The 21,871-nt window shown below is 38.6% G+C and overlaps 1 long non-coding RNA gene across 3 annotated transcripts in view; it reads right to left on the bottom strand.

Annotated features, from left to right (window-relative positions):
• LOC144083725 (uncharacterized) overlaps positions 1-21,255 on the bottom strand; it is a 32,135-nt gene extending 10,880 nt beyond the window's left edge. Inside the window, exons 1-5 of one of the 3 annotated variants that reach the window (XR_013303605.1) lie at positions 21,178-21,255; positions 20,546-20,634; positions 20,421-20,465; positions 20,014-20,087; positions 16,230-16,340 (exon numbers count right to left, since the gene is read on the bottom strand). This is a non-coding gene — a long non-coding RNA (uncharacterized LOC144083725). Of the gene's footprint in view, positions 1-1,969; positions 2,523-16,229; positions 16,341-17,753; positions 19,284-20,013; positions 20,088-20,420; positions 20,466-20,545; positions 20,635-21,177 lie in introns of those variants that run through there. The other 2 variants (XR_013303607.1, XR_013303606.1) reach the window with 2 other exon arrangements.
• Positions 21,256-21,871: the final 616 nt, after the last annotated feature.

The following is a 21,871-nucleotide window of genomic DNA, read 5'->3' as shown; positions in this document are numbered from 1 at the left end:
TAATAGTTTAAAATTTACAATTGGAATAAATGAGATTATCCCTTGTGGGGAAGAGTTTACTTCGTCAAAGTTTTACCAGTCAGTATATGTACGCTATGATTAGACAAGCTAAAAAAAATTGTAAAAAATAAAAAACTGTACAATCTGTAAACTCGTTATATTATTCTCTATACTTCTAAGAAATGTGTTAATCGAGTAGTAGACCTACACTTTTTTCTTATTAATCTAGTCTAGTCTAGTTTTTAAGTAAAATTGATCCAGTCATCTGATCTCATTTTCTGAACCGCTTTATCCTTATTACGGTCATGGGGAGTGCTGGAGCCTATCCCAGCTGTCTCCAGGCCAGAGACGGGGGACACCCTGAATCGGTGGCCAGCCAATCGCAGGGCACAAAGAGACAGACAACCATGCACACTCACACTGACACCCATACCTAGGGGCAATTTAGAGTGTCCAATCAGCCATGCATGTTTTTTGGAATGTGGGAGGAAACCGGAGTGCCTGGAGGAAACCTACACAGGCCCGGGGAGAACATGCAAACTCCACACAGGTGAACCGACCCTGGATTTGAACCCAGGACCCCCAAGCTGTGAGGCCGACCCACTAACCACTCGCGCCACTGGGCCGCTTTGATCCATTCAGTATAGCTAATTATCTAGCAATTGTAATCGTTTTCTTTTTACACACAAAACAAAATTATAATATAGAATTGCTCTCATCAGCCTTGACAAGACTGAGTAACAAAAAAAAAGAAGAAAAAGAAAATCACTCTTTGCAGGCCAAATGTGTTCTGGTGATAATGGCTAGACAATAAATAGTTCTCTGGTTTTCTTAGTTGTCGGGCTACCTATTTTTTTTTGTGCCCAGCTCTGGAAGCATGCTGCTTTACGACTGTCACTCCATCTTAGGCTGTAGAAAGGGTCCGTCAGACAGTACAGTTTGCTTTATAAACAGTATCCTGCACTTTTTCTATTCACATGTATAATCTTTTCCGGATATATCTCTGTATTTTTGTCATCTTTTGAGATTTTTTTTCTCCTCTTCCATACTGCTATGCAGTCTTTCGTTATCGTAATGACAAGTGAGAGTACCTCGACCAATAAAATGAGCTAAATTTCGTGTTGTTATACTTGCAAGTGAGTGTATTGTCAGCTCATTGTTGGAAAAGCTGGAGGAATATGGGATGTTTTCTTACGTATTTTTACAAACCACTCCACCAGTATTCATTCATTCTACATATCTGGCACTATTTTTTAGGTTTCATGCAAATACAGGACAGAGTGCATCTCCTTGCTCAATACTTTTGTTGGCATCAACTACTACCTCATTTAGGGACCACAAATATAGTTCATTTCTATAATTCAGCAATGTATCACAAATTTTTTGTCTGTCTTTGCACTTTTCATTCATTAATTTTCAACTCGGCTTATTCTTGTGCACGGAGCTGAGGCTATCCTAGCTGACTTGGTTCAAAAGGCGGACTACACCCTAGACTGGTCGACAGTCCAGACAGAAATCATCCAACACTGCCCACACCGAAGTCAGTCGAAAGAACCCCTGCACTATTGAGTGGCTTTATTATCAAACATATTTATTTTATTGATAAACAAACGATAAAAAATGGCTTTACAAGATCTTTAAATGAACCCTGAATTTGCATTGTTTTTTTCTTTATATTACAGGATCCAGGCAATGTTTATGTGGCATTTTATTTATTTCACTTGCTGCACAGCAGCTGGCATGCAAATACAATATAAAATGTATTAATGCATTGTTTTCCAACAAATCTAACTATAGTTCTAATATTGATGCAACACATCAAAATATTGCCAACGGCCTATCAGAATAAAACTGTAATTCATATTTGAATTAAGCAGCAGGTGAGCGATCAAATCAGACTAAAGCTTATTTACATGCCACTCACTAATTTTGCTTTTATTTATTCATGGTATTTTTGGGGGGGGGGTGGTTTAGGATCAAATTATCTGGCAAACATGATGAAAGGAAAACAAAGATTATAAAAAATGTTCAACAATCATAGGTTCCAGCACCCTTTCGTGAGACTAAGTGGTCGAGACAATGAATGAACAATTAATGGAAGGGGGCTTTATATTGAATTGAATGTCATTATACAAATATTACGAGATTTAAAGCTCCACTATGAAGTGCACAAATAACAACAACAAACAAACAAATATCAATATATAAGTAATAAATAAGTAGTCAACAGGATAAGTAGTCAAAAACATAAGTACGTAGTCAATATGAATAAGTGGTCACATAAATAAGTAGGTACAAAATTGACTAAGGTGGTTAGCAGCCTATGGGTTTTTGTGCAGTACAAGAAAAATCTGGATTAGGTACAGAACTCGAGTTGAGTAGGGTGACGGCTCTCGGGAAGAAACTGTCCTTGAGTCTGTTTGTCTTGGCTGTTATGGCCCTGTCGCACCTGCCAAAGGGCAGCTGGTTGAAGTGGTGGAAGCTGGGATGTGTATTGTCTTTTATGAGGCTCTTTGCCCTTCCTAGTGTAAATGTGGACATGGGAGGTAGGGGTCAGTTGATGATTTTTTTTGGGCTATGTTGATCACCCTCTGCAGACCAACTTTATTAATAAATCCATGGTCTAATTCAATTTTAAAGGTGCATAGTGAAACATTTATAGCTGATCTGAGACACTCAAGTTGAGTTTTTTGATTGCTTAAACCCAAGAGCAATTTACTTGGTGTGGCACTATCACCATTGTCTATGGTTATTCTGGATAAATGCATGCAAAATGCATGTTTGGTTTAAAGGCCGTGATGGAGTGTAGCCAGATATTAGCATTAGCTGGTTTGGCAGAAAGGTGAAACAAGTGACTTCACAGATGTCTATGAGATGGATGGCCTACAGCCAGAAACAGAAAATAAATGGAAAATATGTGCCACTGTTGTAATGTCAGAAAAATTATACAATGCAATCTGGTGCAGTATGTGACCGGATGTTGAGGATGCCAGTTATATGAGAGAAAATAATTTTATTTGACTGGTTACATTATCAAACATTTAACACTAAGGTATTGTCTTGGAGTGTTAAAAAACAGCACACGGGTGCAGTAAAGGCAAGAAGGACAAATTGAAAGTCCATGGATGAATGACAGATAGAGGGATGGTGTAAAAACGACACCATCAGTCAGAGAATTAACAGGCTGAAGTAATGCAGAATGTCAAGCAGTCTGTTAAACATAGGCCTTGTAAGCCACCACAACCAGAAAGCTCTTCTATGTTTCTGTGTGCCAAGAATAGATTGTAAAGAGGAATTGAACAGAGTTCAGATGACATCACCCATTGCATTCGCCAGCTCCCATTTTTTAACTGGCTTGAGCTTGCGGCCACGACAGTGCATTATTCAACCACATTCGTGAAGGCCATATTTGTTTTTTCTTTTGTTTGTTTGGCGTGAGGCACACTCTACATCAGTTTATGGGTAGGAATGCGCCAACTAGGTAAAGATTCTGAAAGATTCAAAGCCCTCGTAAATTTTTCATGAAGGATTTATTGTCACCATACAGTCCAAATTCAAGTTTTAATCAAACTTTAAACTGGTTTAAATTGATGGTAAAATCGAGCAGTTTAGAGTGGAGTGTCAATGTAAACTCCCTTTCTCCATCAAGGTTGGGTGATACGTAGTGTTTCCACAGGAACGGCCTTGCTGTCTATTTATCCATACATTTTCTGTAGCGCTTATCCTCACATGAGTCGCAGGGGGGGTGCTGGAGCTCATCCCAGCCAACTATAGGCACCAGGCAGAGCACACCCTGCCAATTGCAGCACAATTTAATTTGCATTCTACTCTAAGGTAATTCCTTTTAGTCACAGTGTCCTCTCTTAATAAAAACTTTCTTCTCAACAAAAACATTGTTCTTAACTTAACTTTTTAGGTATGATTTAGAAATGACTTATAGTGACGTAACGAAACTACACAAAACTGTATACTTTCCCAATAATGTTTTATACGGGACCCTGAAATGTGTATTTTTATTGATAATGAATAAATAAATTTTGATCCAACGTGGATCGTAAACTTTGGAAATATCACTAAGGAAAAATGCGCCTGTTTGCTTCCACAGAGTGGCCTCCTGCTTTGTTTTTCCAATTTAATGAGGATATTGAATTTTTCATAAAAATGACAGAGGAGCAGCAATTTAGGGTTTACTGCATGTTAGTAGATCGCTGGAGAGACAGAAAGCCTCAAAGATGAACACATACTAATATGTTTATCTCGGATCACAATTTGTTGCCTACCTCACGTTTCAAGGCGGCAGTTCTAGTCACTTGTCACAGGATAGCTGACAGGTTTTTAGAAGTGCTTGCCTTCATACCTAGTGTCCAACAGGTTATCAAATATCCCAAATGTTCTCTGTATAAATAAGTTGAATCTGACAGTCGCATCCGCCGTCCTTGGATCGATATTTTACCAAATGTAACATAATTTTAAGTTGTGTGTTGACATGCGTGTACGTATGTTTACTTAGCTGCCAAACGTTTGTCTTCTCCACATTCACCTACTCAACCATACCAATGTCATTCATCTTACTGGCTTAATAAATAACTTTCTTATCTTTTTTTTGTGTTTCGCACATATTTTATACAAAATGTGTTTCTCCTCTGTATATGTATATACCGTATATAATTTTGACGACTGTGAGTGATGGAGCTGCTCATATGGCAAGTTAGTAATGTAGAAGTGTTGCCTCTCATTGCTCTTCTTTTCATTGAGTCATTTAGCCAGCCACATTATCTGATTAATAAACTGCATGTGTGTCAGGCTAAATTGATTCACTGAACTAAATGTTTTGATGAGGGGTCAGTCTACAAATCTTCCTGGATTAATGTGAAGGTAATGGCAAATGACAACAGGATCAAGGGAAACACCTGGCAACCAACATCCTTCTTCAAGGTCACAAATGTTGATTTGGAGAAAGCAAAACTTTTAGATGGATTGAGATTTAAGCCAGCATGGCATTTTAATAATGTAATTGTAAATATTTTTTGGAAGAGAATCAACATTTGGCATTGTTTAAGTCTATCCATCAGGTTGAAGGAGTGACATTGTCTCAAGAGCTGCTTTTTAGAAAATTAATAAAAGATGCAAGATTAAGTAATTATTTTTCAAACTAAAGATATGAGGATGACTATGTATGTGTTTATATGCTAAAAATTTATATTTCATTAATCTGAAATTTGTAAATGGTTTTCATTTACTGCATGTCATATTATTAGACAATTGGTAATAATATAGATAAAAATATTATTTGCTAAATTAAAAGCTTACAATAAAATGATTTCATTATGAATATCAGTCTGCCTGGTAAGGAGGTTGATTCTTGGTCAGGTTATAGTCCAAACTTTGTAGACCATTTATGAATAATGTTATTCAATTTCAACAATTGGATTTGGCAAAACTTTTTAGGAACATTGAGATGTTACTGGAATGGGAAGAAAGCAGCTACTTTATGTTAAAATTGAATAAGATTCAAATTTTACCATACCCTTAGAACTTAGTAGGGCATCGAAAGTAATCAAGGACTTGAAGTGAGATAAATAAGTAGTTTCAGTTGAAAGTTCTGCCACACTTCTATCCTTGCAAATTTTGGTTCTGTAAATATGTGCAGGGCTCAGAGAGACCCATCAAAGTATTCCATTTTTGGAGACTCGTGTGGTCAATGATGCACAAAGACACCACTGGATTTCAAAGAGAGGTTAACAGGTGAACGAGTATAAAGCTAAGAGAGATGGGAAATAGATGAGAAGATTGTATTTCTTTTCTGCAATGGCACTTGGACTGCGTGACCTCAGTCAAGCCTCATGAACACAACCATTCATCTACTTGATACGAGGAATAGCAGCCAGTGAAGCATAAAATCCCTCTGCTGCAAGCATGGCTATGCATGACAATCAAAGTATATCCTCATTGAAAGGTTAGCTAATTGAAATGGTTTTATTTTCAAATTTGTTCATAAACTTTCTGATTTCCTTGGTCTTTAACCAAGAGTTGTAGATATCAGACCGTTAATGTAGACCATCCACAATAATATCATGCAAACATATTCTTGCTTAGTGAAACAGCGGTGATGTTTGATGTATTGGCAGAATCATTCTTCCATTTAAGCCTCTAATTTTTACATCTTTATTCCAGTTGGAAGAACCCTTAAATGTGGGTGTTTCCTGTCAATTCTGGTCTTGGATGCATTCTTCCCCTTAACCACATTTCTTAAGCATGTCTGGGTCTGCAATAAGTCAATAGTAGGAAACTTCTACTATTACAGTTTTGTTTCACTTTTTCTTTTCTTTTACCGCAGTCTTATGTAGTAGGTTATGCCAGTGTGACCCGGTGAGAGACTAATTAAAACACATTTTATTGAGTAGAACGAAGAAGCGCCATGACTCTGCGTTTACAGCATTTTGGCCCTATTTATTGGCCAGCACTTTTTTTTATGATGCAAAACTAAAATGGCAAGAAGTGATACTGTGAATACATGTTCATTCATTCATCTATCTTATTGCTTATGTCCACAAGGGTTGTGGGGGGTGCTGGAGCCTGGCCCAGTCAACTGTGTACGGTAGGTGGGGAACATTTTGAATTGGTTGCGAGCCAAATGCAGGGCAAAATGAGACGAACAACCATTCATGCTCAAAAACATACATTGGGAAAATTTAGTGTCCAACAGGCCTACCATGCGTTACAGCAGTCAGGGTGCCAATTGCATGTTCCCTCAAAAGCTGCGGCATTTGTAGCACTGTGCTGTGTTGATAAAACTGCACATTTCAGAGTGTCCTTTTATTGTTGCCAGCCAAAAGCACATCTGTGCACTAACCATGCTGTCTAATCAGGATCTTGGTATAGCCACACCTGTGAAATAGGGTGGATTATCTCAACAAAGGATACGTTCTCATTGTGAGATTTGCAAATAGCATTTGAGGGAAATGGCCTGTCATGTATGTATTTAGTGGGCGCAAAAACAAGTGTTGTGTTGATGTCTTTGTATTCAGTTTATTTATGGTTTTGAAAAACACGTAAAATCCTGTATATATTTGCGGATCTCAAAACGTGTGGAAATATATTTTTGACAAATCTCCCCCCATACAATGCATGCCATTTGTATTTCTATCAAATCCATTACTAATTAATTATCATCATTGCCAACATTGACATAATTCACATAAAATTTCTCATCTTTCCATGCAGGTTGGTCCACACTCATTTTATGTACAGGGCGTTTGAAAGTTTCCCTGTTTGCGTTGGGTAAGATATGATGCTTAAACTTTCAAAAGCTTTGGTAGTGATTTTGCTTTTTGCAAAACAGCACTGTTTTCTTGAAGACTGGACACTTTAATCTATTCACTGCATGGCTACCTCCACATTTCTTGTACTTTCTGATGGGTTGTTAGAAGTGCTCATGGTTCTTTTTTATTTTTCTTCTTCCTTTCATCAATATTGTTACATGGTCATGAATATGACAGAATGAAATTGAAGATTTTCTGAGGCACTAGCAACAAACAATTGGGATCAACTCATCAGCTAGAGCTCCAATGTGGCAACGAGTCAACACGGTCCCCAATACAACCCCTAAATGCCTTTAAAATTGATAGAGATATGCCAATTTTGTATGAAATGTGTGGAAGACAGAAAAAGAGAATACAATTATTTCTGAAGCCACTAAAATTAATATGACATGCTAAGAAATTTTCAATTTTTGCGTGCGTAATTGAGGGCAGAGAAGACAAACCAATTCAAACGTTTGGCAGCTGAGTAAGCATATATGCAGAAAGGTTGCTATCCCACCAACCACCTGTTCTGTAAAATATTCTCAAGAATCAGTGAAATGAATGTCAACACAAAACATCATAAGCTCTTTCCTTGCTTTTGAGGTAGCTAAATTGGATAACTTGTTTCTGGCATGTTTGAGCTTGAAACGGAGGCATTTATGACAAACGGCTGGGCAGCAGAGGGAGCTATTCTGCCCAAGACACTGATTTATTGGACAATTTCACAGCAGTGTCTGCAGTAATGGGACAGGATAAATGGCTGACCCCTCAGTGACTGAGCTGCCTCCAGGGAAAGTGCCACACACTGTGAATCCGTGCGTTTGTGTATGTCAATTCTCTTTGGGAGTGTGTCTGTGTGGTTTATCATTTGTTTTTCAGAGTGTGTCTTAGGGGTGTTCTGCCTGGGGTTGCTGTGCTATTTTCTGTTTCTCCATTTCTCCATCTGTCCACCTCATATAGCCTATCCTCCAATATACATTAAAAATATCCCTATAACCCTCATTGGTCTCCCTCGATTCTATTATGACTAAGTTACTCTCTGCCTGTTTCATCCTTTTCTTCAGTTTCTGTCCCTTTGCCCTCAGATGAAAATTCCATTTGGGACTCCTTTTCCCAACACTCTTTCAAAACTATTTTCATATTCACGCTCATGATCTTTGTTTTGCTGCTCATGTATTTGGCATGTCATCAAGACACTGCCCAGTTTTGGGATCTTTGTTCATTGATTATTCTGATTATTTTTATGGTCGAGTGGTTAGCGCATCGGCCTAACAGTTCAGGGGGTCGAGGGTTCTATCTCAGGTGGCTCCTCATTGTATGGAATTTGCATGTTCTCTCTGTGCTTGCGTGGGTTCTCCAATTTCCCCCCCAAATCCAAAAAATATGCACGTCGGCTGGCTGAACACTCTAAATTGCCCCTAGGTATGAGTGTGACTGTGAATGGTTGTCTGCCTCCTTGTGACCTGGGATTGGCTGGCCACTAATTCTGGGTGTCCCCCAATGGGTGCCAGGAATCAGCTGGGATAGGCTCCAGAACCCCCCGCTAACCTTGTGAGGACAAGCGGTTCAGAAAATGAATGTATATTTCAAAGTTTCGGGGAACTGTCACAAATCAGTTGTATGGCAGCAGGTTTAACGATGCAGTGAAGATTCGACAACGATAGACAGCTTTTTATTTGTTGTTGTTGTTTTTTCAATGAAACTTATATTTCTATCAGCCTCTAAGGAAGTTTATCACGTTTTTATGTACCATGCATTTGATAGCATTTTCCCACGGAGTGTACATTTTGTGTGGCGGTTTGGAATACCATTTCCAGATGTTTCGTTCTTTCTTACAGGCTCGATTTAGAGAGCACAGATGGTATGAATAGCTCAAGATCTAATATCACCATTATTAACATGTCTTATATCCACATTACAGCTGTGAAATAGACCCACAGCACCAACTGAGCATAATAGCATGTGTTTTTCCATTTACTGTATATACAGACAGATCTGTATAAAAATAAAAAATAAATATATATAATTGAAAATAATCATATTTAAATTGCAAGGAGGAAACCAAATCTGGAGAGAAAGACTGAAAACATTCCTGTCATCAAAGGCCTCCTGGAGATACTAAACTGAAAAAAGCACGATAACGAGGTGAGATGAGGTATTGGATTGGATTGGATTGGATAACTTTATTCATCCCGTATTCGGCAAATTTCGTTGTCACAGTAGCAAGAGGCTGAGAATGCAGATATAGGAAAGGCATTTTAGACATAAATAGATAGGTAATAAGTAAGTTAATAAATAAACAATTACATGAATAAATAAATAAATAAATAAGCGTGATTTAGTTTACAGTGGCTATGTATATCATTGTCTGACTGAGAAGATCTGATGTGCACAACCTAGAGCCATTCCTTGACAGATATGCAATCAACTTCTTTCTCCGTCCTTGAATTGACAGGAGCAACCTATGTTTAGCGGCAAAGGCAGTAAAGCTAGTGTATAATCCTGCTGTGCTAATAGAAGTGGATTTGACTACGTGAACAACATAAGTGATACAAGCAGCAGCAAAAGCAGGCAATGCAGCAAATCTGCAGGAAAACTCTGGGTTGAACTTTAAGTGGGAGGCAGTGTTTTCTCGTATTGCTGTAGAATCTGCTCTAAAGCCGTGCATAATAGGGAAACAATGCACATTTCTTTGTATTAGCCTAATACAATGTTTTCCAACCACTTTTTTTACACATTCATTCATTTTCTGTACCGCTTATCCTCACAAGGGTCGCGGTGGTGCTGGAGCCTATCCCAGCTAAATATGTGGGCACCTTGAATTGGTGACCAGCCAATCGCAGGGCACAAAGAGAAGGACAACCATTTGGGCTCACACTCATATCTAGGGATAATTTTGAGTGATCAACTAGCCTTGTACCGCTTATCCTCACAAGGGTCGCGGTGGTGCTTGAGCCTATCCCAGCTAAATATGTGGGCACCTTGAATTGGTGACCAGCCAATCGCAGGGCACAAAGAGAATGACAACCATTTGGGCTCACACTCATATCTAGGGATAATTTGGAGTGATCAACTAGCCTACCCAGCATGTTTTTGGGATGTGGGGGGAAACTGGACTACCCAGACCTGATTGTCGAACCCAAAATCTCAGAACTGCGGTCTTGACGTGCTTACCACTTGCCCACTGGGCCGCCATGTTCTTTTGGATTGAAGTGTGTTTTGCTGCAGGTTCTGACAAATCACATTCACTTCTACGAAGAAATGAGATGGTCACTCAATATGGTCAAACTCCAAATAGCTAGAGGGAGCTGTCTTAAACATGCCCAAAAGGAATCTTCTCCTTGTTCCTACCTCACCATTCAAATGTGAAGCGATAAAATGAGAAAGGGCAGTATGGGCTGTCAATCTTGACAAATGTGTCTACACCTTATTACTTATCACATTCACTATAAAGAGGAAAGGACAATAAGTTATGGTCCCCTTATCTTCACTGCAATCTAGCGGGCAGGGCGGGGTGGGTGTTTGGCCATATTGAACCATGTGACACTGGTACAGTGCCTAGTCCACAGGCACAAAGCACTTGTGTGCTATGTGCTGTTGACATCAGCACTGACAGAAAAAGGACATAGCAAGTTTAGCAACAAATCCTAAAAGCCCACAGGACACATCACACAAAGTCAGGCAGAGCAGTTTTGACAGGTTTTACATGAGGTGTCCGAGGCGCCAGATGAATACGTCACACTCTACGTTGTTATCAGCACCTCCAAAGTAAATGACTTTGGCCATGACAGTCAACATTTGTCCATTAAACATATGCCAGGCCAAAATCAGCTTACAGTCATGTACTTTGAAACATAAGGTCATCGATTCTCTAAAACTCAGTTCAATGTATACCAAGTCTCTACATTTCTTAAATTCCTACAGCAGATAGCCAACATTGTTGTCTCTTTTAGCACTTATTGAGAAACAGGGTTTTACCCTCTTTTTTTCCCTCTGCAATTCATTTCTCATCGTTCACATGACCGACTGCAGCTAACACAAGCTCTCGGCAAACAGTCTATCCATTTTTATACAGCTATGTCTCTGTTGTGGAGGTGTGCACTTTATCTCTGCCATGAACGTTGTTGGAACACATTTATTTGGCGACCACGAGTGCTTAGTGTTTAGTGTTTAGCACACAAGTTGTGCCCGTTAACCTACAAGCGTGTGTGTGTGCACACGTGTACGAGCGCAAGAGAGGGGGACTTTGTGTAAAAGACACACGAGTGATTTGGGATGGGGTATTCCTGAGAGAACAACTTGAGCTTATCTAGAAAAGCACATGGCTTTTTTGTACCCTCACAGCCCAGGCAGTCATAATCAGAAAACAGGATGGATAAATTGTAACCACAAGGATAAAAAGTTGATTTTTTTTAAAGAGTGTTTTGGTTTCCAGACTTTTATGCCATTTAATGATTTCCATACGAAATAGTGCTGGTGATGGCAAACGAGAATTCAATGGCTTATTTTATTTTCTATACTGCTTGTGATCCTTTCGATGGCAGCTGAGGTGGACCTTGTCCTAGTTTACTTGAAGCGAGAACTATGACACACTAAAACTTGTCTCCACGGCATGCCACCCATAGGTAGACCACCAATCATATTTACATTCGCATTTAGTCTTCAATGACCGTGGCACAAACTAACATAACAAGGGCGAGCGACAAAAAAAGGAGGGGTGCACGCAAGTGCAGTTCAGCAGGGAAGCAAATCACAGTAGTTGCGAACTCTAAAAATGTAAAAATCCAAAAGGAAAGAAAAAATGAAAGAAACCAAAGGCAGGGCATCAAAACATCAATTTACCAGAAGAACAGGCATGAATGCAGTGAGGCACTAACATTATGTTACATTGATATCACCATTGAACCAACAAAGGACAAAACTAAAACAGGGTGCTTAATTTAGGGAATGAGGTCAGAAATAGGTGGTTAACACAAGAAATAGGAGGCAAAAATGTTGACATATTGGAATTTACAAAGACAAGAAACACATAGGAACACACCAAAAGCAGAAAAGTAAACAAACAAGAATGAAACAAAACCAAAACACACACAAAAAACACAAACTATGAAAAAGAGCGTAAACTGTCCTTTGTTTAATGGTGATGGTTGCGTACCTTCAGTAGCTATTTCGTCTACATTTCTGATTCTGCTGTGTTCTGTCTGCCATCTGACTTGCAACAGACAAGCCAATCTCAACATACAAATTGTTCTTCTCCACTGGTTCTTATACTAGAATATGACACCGCAATTCATTCCTGAGTACGGATCTTGATTTTATTCCCCCCGTCTCACCTCGTTATCGTTTGATCTCATAAAAAGGCACAATGAAAAGTTTCATCAGTGTGGCTTAGTTTCTTTAAAAATGATCATAATATTGGATCACAATGATTAGTCTAAAGATATCAAAGACCCATTTTTATTCATCACGCCACATTTCCATGTTTTTTCGTGATCATGATTTTACTTGCTCTCTCTCTCACGCCCCAGCACAAACATAGACACAAAAGTAAACCACTTTTTTGTGGAGCAACTTTTTCGCACCTATTGATTCTGGACTCACTTATCCATCCCAGCTTTTCTCCCTCTTTGTTCTTTTTGCCCCCACCCCACCCCACCCCACCCCCACTTCATCAATCAGCTCCAATTCCTTCGTTGTCCTCTGCTCGTTCCCTCACTTTTTTTCTGTTCACTCGAACTTTTTCTTTTTCATTAGAGGAGAGGATATGAGTTGCAGTGATTGCTTGATTGTTCCAGCCTATGTGAGAGGCCTATAAATCTATCAGAACGTGTTCCCAAACACACACACTCACGAGAGCAACATTCACACATTCACACTCTAGGTAAGCATTCAAGCTTGTTTTCAGAGGTAACCGGATACACTAACAAGAGAGAAAAGTTAAACAAGTTTGAATGATCTAATGGTGTGTTTGCTTAACCTGTCAAAACAGGGGAAAAGTGTATTAATTTTCAGAGTAAAGATTAGATGGGACTTTTTCTCATGCTGATATCTCTGCATTAAATCACTCTTAGATAAAGCCTTTAACCTTTAAAAAGTGGTTCTCATAATTCAGTATGTCATTCTAAACACTGGCTTATTTCTGCAATTCTATACTCTGATGAGAAACTCACTGTGCATGCATGAGAATAACACATCATCCATAAATGTTACGATATGAAGATCATGCATGTATGTCACTAAAGATGACAGTAGTGAAATTATCTCCAGTGAGGTGTACCTTTACTATAACCAGCCAAGTGTTTTAATAGAAAATGACACAATACTTTTTTAATCTTCCACATTACGTTCTGTATTCAAAGTATTTCTAGCTTCATTTTTGGCAAAAAAAAGATTCCAACCAGCAAATTGTCCAACACCTCATGAGGATTGGAACAAAATGCTCTTAAACTCTGAAGTGCTGATGCTGTAATGGTACATTTTGCAACATTTCATGCAGACAATGAGGGTTCACATTCTGGTCAGTGCCCTTATAGACAGTCAGCCCCAGGTTCAATCATAGATGAGTAAAACATGGATGGTTTCTGAAGGACAAACTAAAAGTAAAAGCACAATTTTGTATCGTCAATAGGCATAGTTTATAACATTCTGATTGTGATTCTGACATTCTGATTTTGCTGCATTTATCTGGTTGTGGGACCACCCACCAGACTCTTATCAGTTTTAAACAACTTCCCCATTACTACACTGTAAAAAATCTGTATGTCAAATCAAATCAAATCAAATCAAATCAAATCAAAAGCCTTTATTGTCATCATACACAGCTGCGTATAACGAAATTGGTGAGGCAACTATCCACGGAGATCCCTGTGGTCTCAAGATGTCCTTTGGGATATTGTAGGTTCGTTGGTAATCTGTTGTGATGGATATATCGCATCTCCTACCAAGAGTAATTAAATCCTGGCAACTGTAGAAAAAGTTTGCCTCGCAGATGTTCGTAAATAAGGATAAGATTGAGAAAACAAAACACCAAACTGGAGAGCAAAGAGCCGCTGGACCCGTGCGCGCCGCCATCTTGGATCCCTTCAACCAGGATGTGATTTCAAATGAATAAACATAACAAAGTGGTATTTTTATGTTGGATGCTGACCTAATAAACTAAGCTTAGATATTTGGTATGATGTATTGAGGAAAACAAAATGCATACGCACAAAATTATAGATTAAAGTGATCATAGTCAAATTGCATGCATACGCTGGATTCTTTCCAATTCAATAGCTTCAACTTGTTGGCAAAAGGGTGTAAATCTTCCCACTACTCCAATGATTCACCCCACAAATGATTGCAGAGTTAAAGTTAAAATAAATTTTAACGTGTTCAAAATGCTTTTATATTCGTTAGTCGGCTGAGCAAGACTGGCCCATTAAAAGAAATGTGATTCCATTTTGATTGATTTGAGTTTATACTTCCACGATTAATTAACTACTCTAACGTATTGATTGTTCCATCTGTAAATCAATCGCAATTAAAACTGGTATGTTCCAAGGACTTATTTTGCCGTCAACAGAGTTCCCCAGTGAAATCTGCAGTACCTCAAAGGGTCACAGAAAATCATGAGTGCAGTGCGTAGACATTTCAATTAGCCTCAAATGATTTATTTTTCTAATCCGACTTGATAAAAGCAAAATGATATGAATCATCAAACCATTGGTTCTAGCATCGGTAATCCTCCATGACCTAATTTTAATTTAGTTGACTCTTCCATGCATATATTTGATTTTTAAATTATGTTGTACATTTTCTTTTAATTGGTGGTTTATGCAGAAATGCTGCTTTTATACTACAGGAGGCCATGAACTCAGCTTTCTCTTCCATTGTTCGTTGAACATTTGTTACAATTTGATTACTTTACACATTGAAGATTTTAGATTTACTTTTTCTTGAATGTGATGAAGCATTTAAAAGCATTTATGAAATGGGTGCTGTTTTGCGGTTTTTATTTTCTTCTTTTTTGCCCTTTTTTGCTCACTTTTTTCCCATATGAATATAGTTATTGCAGTCAGTGACTCACTGTAGCGTAAAACCACTGCTTCAAACCACACTTAATCACACTGCAGCACAGAGTAAATATCTAATCACACTCACAGGACTGCGTGAATGCTGATGCACACACAAATATTCTTATCGCACACACACAAGCACCCCACTAAAACAGAAGTACCCACCCCCACACACACACACATGCATACGCACACGCATATACCAATTTTTCCACATCTGGAAGGGTAATTCCATCTTTTTCTTTTGGGTAACGGTCGGAAACACTCAAACACACTACACACATAAATCAGTGAATCAGTGTTTGTGAGCTCTCAATGCTACGCCTCAACAAATTCAATCAGAGGGGAGCTGGAGCCTTTTGTATGGCTGTTGTTTTATTTTTCTTTACTTCCGTTTTCACACTTTCCTCTTCAGCCGCTTCTGACATGTATTTACACATCAACACAAACATGCATTGTCCCTCAAAATTATTTTTCTATGTCTATGCACTGACCAGAAACACTAAAACTTTCAGACAGAATACAGAATAATCCTGAGCTCTTCTCCCCAAAACAAATTAATAATTACTTGCAGAGCTTGCAGTATCATTTCTTTTTAATAAAAGAAATAAACAAATAATAATTGTTGATTTTTCATATGGTGTAATTGCTACAAAGATTGCGTCAAGAAAATCTGTAGTAATGGCTGTGAAAATTTGCTATAGACGTGAAATTAATTATTTTCAAAATGTTTCCATTTTGTTACTTTATGTGGGCAGACAATACCTAGTATAAACTGACGGTTTCGCAAAGTATTGAATAATAAAAATTGACATTTTTTTAGAGGTCTTCAATGGAAAAACAAAGCATATTACATATTTTTACTTACAGCTTGCTGAAGGCTCATTGTTTGACAATTCCAAAGTGAAGTGTTGGCAAGAGGTGAGGCTGACGGCGTAGTCAAAACTTTCAACAACTTTTCTAGGTGGAGCTTGCTGACCTGAATGTTCAAAGAAGGTATGATGATTACGGTCAAATTACCCTTCCCTGGACTCAATCGAGATATGTACCAACTGGGCCTACAAGTGTAAATGACACCACCACTTGTGAGCCATTTTGTAATGTCAGATATACTCACACACATAGAAACAGACAAAACCGAACAGAATGGTATGTGATAATGGGTATTAATGAGATCATGAGAAAACCTGGGAAATCTGGGATGCTTGCATTTCATTGAGTAAATCAGTACCGGATTGATAAAATGGTTGCCACCACTCACATTAGACATTTCTTGGATATAATGATTTAAATATATCTTCATTTCCCCCCATTATTACACATCAGAAAAGGTGAATTCTGTGTATTTTCAAGTTGTTAAATATGACTCTTTAGTTTGGGATGCACATGATCGAGGTGTTGTTACCCCCTTTAAAACGCATTTCTGTGAAATGTATAGGTAATTTATAAGACCACCCCCGTGCCACTGAGGGAGGAATGCAAGGTGCCCATGTGACAGAATTATCAAGTCAGTCCAATTTTATGCATATAGCTTCTTTTTTGACATTGTCATGGTACACTTTTCTTAACCCCTACTAACCCATTTTATATTCTCAAATATTACTGTTTTGCCAGCTATATTCCATATAGCTTGAATTGCTGCTCCATACAATTGATGAGGAATAAAAAAAAAAACAATCTTGAAAATCATCAGGGTTACCCACACATTTTCATACCACAGTAGTCCCTTTGTATGCAGAATAAGGATAGTTGACAAATAACAAATGGACAATTGTGAGCCTCCAGACAACAAAAGCTTTCAGGAAAGGTCGTGATTGGTGGCAGCCTGATTAAAACAAGAAAAATCCCATTCACACTTTAACTTTTTTTTAACCCCAAGTGTGGTTTGTTTCGCCTGATACCCCTAAAACTTTAGAAAATACTGCCAAGCATCTGAGTAGAAGGTTAAATCCATTTGTTTCTACCTAACTCTCAACTTGCTGCTGTCAGCCTACACAGAGCATGAGTCCAAAGGCAAGTTAAGCGGACGTTCAGTCGGAATGAGGATGTCGTCTCTTGTTTCCTCCTTTCCCTCAGCTTCTCCCCCAGCATCACATTGCCACATTTATTGCTTTAAAAAAAATCTCCCTTATTTGGGTTGCCCATTTTTCTTTTTTCTGCATCCCAACATAAACTTTGCTTTATGTGGCTTTTTATGATGGTAGCATTTCAATAATTTCAACTATAGACTGGCATATATAAACGCCTAAAGACGCCATCTTTGCACTGGTCAATCAACCCATATGATAAACTACATAGCACACGCATGCTAAATGTGTTCATATTCCAAATATCATTTTATCATTTTATTGTGAAATTCACTACGTGTTCACGTTGTAAATGACCCGCCGGTGTGGATTCGTTAAACAGAAGTTTCTGTCATTTGCGGTATTTCACAACGCTTATGGAATTGTGGCAGCCATCTAAAACCATAAAAGTCTGGTCCTGCAGTTCTAGACTGGCCTACTTTACACAACATCTTGGCGAATAATTTCTTTTTCCTCATATTTCAATGACATCTTTGACATGAAAAGAAAAACTTTTCCATGCAGCGTCTGGTGTCAATGAACCACTTAAGTTTTTTTTCATGTGTAACCTTACAAAAAGGTATGCAAATGCAGGTTTTTTTTAAGACTTAGTGAGGTCTTAGTACATTGTGATTGAATTTTGGAAGCAAAGGGAATTTCATTATCTGATACCAGGATCATCGTGCAGGCCTCTATTTTTTATGAGAACACTCAACTTTGAATGTTGTTAATGACTTTAAAGCTGCAGAATTTTTCCCAGAGTGCACATTTTTAAATAGATTTATTTACTGCTAAGATTGAAACACTTTAGCACATGTTTACATTGGGCGAATTAATTGTAATGGTTAGATCTTAGAGGTCACAAAGTGGTAAAATAGATTTTTCTGCAGAATGCCTCTACTACTTTGATTGAGAATCTGATTTTCATTTTTGACTGCTATCATTCCCCACCGTATTCTCACTGTATACTCTTGAAATGCTAGTACATTAAACATGACATCATACACTGCATAAACAATTTAGCACTATCTGAAGCGAGAATAAGAATTACGTAAGTGCAACTTACAAAGGAGTGCAATTTGGAATTAACCCCTCATTTTTCACAGAGAATGTTAAATACATATATGAAAACATATTCCAAAACTTTGAGCAGTGTCATTTTTACCATAGCTAGAATATTTGACCACGCATTAAATTGTACACATGGGCCTAAAACAATTTGCCTTAAAAGATTTACAAAAGTGACTTATTCTTTTCTCAAAACTGATCTTCATTAAACTGATCCTGATCTTTGAATGCCCAATATGCATACTAACTTTTATTGTTTGCCATTTGGACTATATCGTACATATCAAAGATCATTTCGATGAAAGATTGTTGCAAAGAGTCTCCTGTTGCACTTGTAATGTAATGGTGTGTGCATTGTTTGTAAAATATCCATTGTGAGTGGTCTAGTATTCCCTTTTTTTCTGCATGGATAACCTGAACGTTTTATTCACAGCATTGTGAGCTAATTGCATCTGTAAACACCCACAACAACAAAAGCTTGTAACAATTCGCTTTGCTAATTTTACTGAGACACATTACCCTGTTTTCCATGCCGCCTGAACAACAATTTCAATGCAGTGATCATGCTGTTCTCGACTGTGTGAGGGCATGCAATTTGTTTGTTCTCTGAGCCACACAGAGATGACTGGTCTCCTTTCTGCCGAGGAAGTGGGCTCAGGAGAGGCTAGAGTGGGTGCAATTTAATCTTCATGACTGAATATATGTGATTACATCTGTGGCATGGTGGGGGCAGCAGGAGGTGACAGCCAGTGAAATAAGAGGTCAGAAGATAATGACTTGTAGCAGGACTGAAACAGAGCAGAGATGAGATCTGCTTTTGTCCTTCATTTGGGTCACTGAGATGATTGATTCACACCAAACGGGTACAAGAAAACTCTTGGTATATATTATAGTATTAAACAGCCCAATAATGAACATTAGAAATGTCACCGTTGGTACATCGATAGGCGGAGTTCGATTTTTAATTTTTGGGCTATAAAACCTTTACTGCAACTACAGCTACGACACATTTGAAAAAAAAAAATCCGGGTGCCCCCCGCCTCTGGCACGGAGATAGCTGGGATTGGCTCAGCACCCTTATGAGGATAAAGCAGTTCAGAAAATGAGATGAGAAATTATAGTATGTATATACTAATAGCGGAGGGCAATGTAGAAAAGTGGTTGGCATGTTCGAAGAGTGGTTAGCACGCCCGCTTTACAGTTCTGAGATCAGGGGTTCAATCCCTGGTGGGTTTCGACCATCCTGTGGGGAGTTTACATGTTCTCCCCGTGTCTGTTTGAGTGTGAGTGTGGATGGTTGTTTGTCTCGATTGACTGACAACCAATCAAGAGGGCTCCCTCCCCTACTGCCTTCAGTTAGATGGGATAGGCTTTAGTACCCCCGTGACCCTTGTGAGGATGAACATTACAGAAAATGGACCATACACAAAGTCCAACATTAAAAAAAGACTGGGGACTAATTAAGTCAAAAAATGTTGACCAAAAAACTACCAACTTAGATATCAAAAAGATACTTACCAAGAAAGCCTTTCTTCCCATAACACCACTCATGTGCCATCTCTCCTTTACTCAGTCAGCAAGCCTTCATCCCACTGCAAAAGAAGGCAACCAACATTAAAGCCACAGGAAATGTTAGAAATACCCCTCTGATGACTTAGAAGCTCAGTGGCTTGGTTTGCTTTTTCTTTTTGACCACTGCAGAGGTAGAGAGACTCAAAAATAAGAGGGATCTTCAACTCTAGTCCTCAAGGGCCCATATCCAGTCTATTTTCCATGTCTTCCAACACCAAAATCAAATGATCAAGCTCCTGGACAGCTTGCAGATGAGTTGATCATTTGATTTCGACATGGTGGGAGATATGGAAAACATACTGGACGTCAAAGACCATGCCGTCCTTCAATGTCCCCATATACCAGCAGCTCACCGTGTCACCTTTCTTTAGTGTTGATTTGGTAAACTTGGGTGGACCCTGAAGAAAAGCAAGATACAAAATGAGTAGGTTTAGTACACATGACATGAAAATAATAACCTGAAACACTTGGGCCCTACCTCATCCACAAATTCTGCCTTGACTTCTTTGGTCTTCATGATTTTGACAGCTTTCACCTGCTTTGTCACCTCTTCCACCATCTCCATGGCTTTAAACCACCACAAAACACCACAGCGTGATTACGTAATTGCTTATTCAACCATGTTGATGCACAGATGACCCACATTCATTTCCCATGTTATTTCATCCTGGTGGAGTTTTTCCAGTCAATCATTTCAAATCCATTCATATTTTTTTTAAATAAATATTCCAATTACACACAGGGAAATGGTTATTTTACCATGTTTAAACTTGAGTTAAAAATTGCCCATGTGCTATGGTTGAATGAATGTCTCACTTGTGGTTTGGACAAAGCCTAAAGCACATTTAAAACTAAAATTGAAAACGTCCAAGCCCTGATGTCTTTAAGAAAGTGAAGGGAAAACGAGCCCAGGGTAAAGGTATACGTATAGTATTCTATAAGTGTACTGTTTAATCGTTACACCTCCACTGGTGGTACTTGTCTGGGTGTGAGTTATCCACATAGCATACCTGTCAACCTGGGCCAATTCCTCCCCGTATTAATGATTGGAATTCCCCGTATTAAGCAATAGAAAACCGTACAAATGCAACGCGGCACATATTTACTCACATAGGGTGCACGTAAAAGTGTTATGGTCGCGCCGCGTTGTCGTGACGCGAACGTGAATGTATTCGGACCCAAGCGCTATGACTCATAGCTGCTTAAATAACGAAACAGGAAATGATCATTAATCATTTCCTGTTTCGGGTGAAAGGGGAATGCGTGTGCGCATATCATGCTTAAAGCATGACAATAGGTTCTAGCTATTAAAAATCAACACCAGACCAGTTGAAGTGTTTTCATTCAAAATTTGAATGTATCATTATAGAAAAAAACAAGCTAATTGAGCAATGCCTTGAATAGTGAACGGTGAAATGTAATTATTACACGGATAGAGAAAATAAAAATTAGTATTCAAAAAAAATGACTCACTTGCTGACAAACAGCTCATTATGGCGTCGACAAGCTGCTCCTTTTGGGCCGTTTTGACCACATTCTTGATGTTTCCCAAAAGTCTGTGCGCGCTGAGCAACTGAAACACACAATGGAATGATTTCTTTTGAAACATAAAGAGCTATAGATAACGCAATGTAGCCAATTCGTTTGCAAACATTTTCGGTTCCATCCACGTGGGGCTACAGCACGCGATCAACGCATGCTCCCGTCAAAAGGCACTCTTAAAATGAGACATGGGGCTTCAAAATCCCCAAATGACCACGTGCCGAATGCGCTGCATTGCCCTGTGAGAGCTTTATCAGGTCTT

This window comes from Stigmatopora argus, chromosome 10 (assembly GCF_051989625.1).
Source record: "Stigmatopora argus isolate UIUO_Sarg chromosome 10, RoL_Sarg_1.0, whole genome shotgun sequence".
NCBI lineage: Eukaryota > Metazoa > Chordata > Actinopteri > Syngnathiformes > Syngnathidae > Stigmatopora > Stigmatopora argus.
Note: the sequence above shows the minus strand (reverse complement) of the source record. Positions and strands in the feature narration are given on the sequence as shown.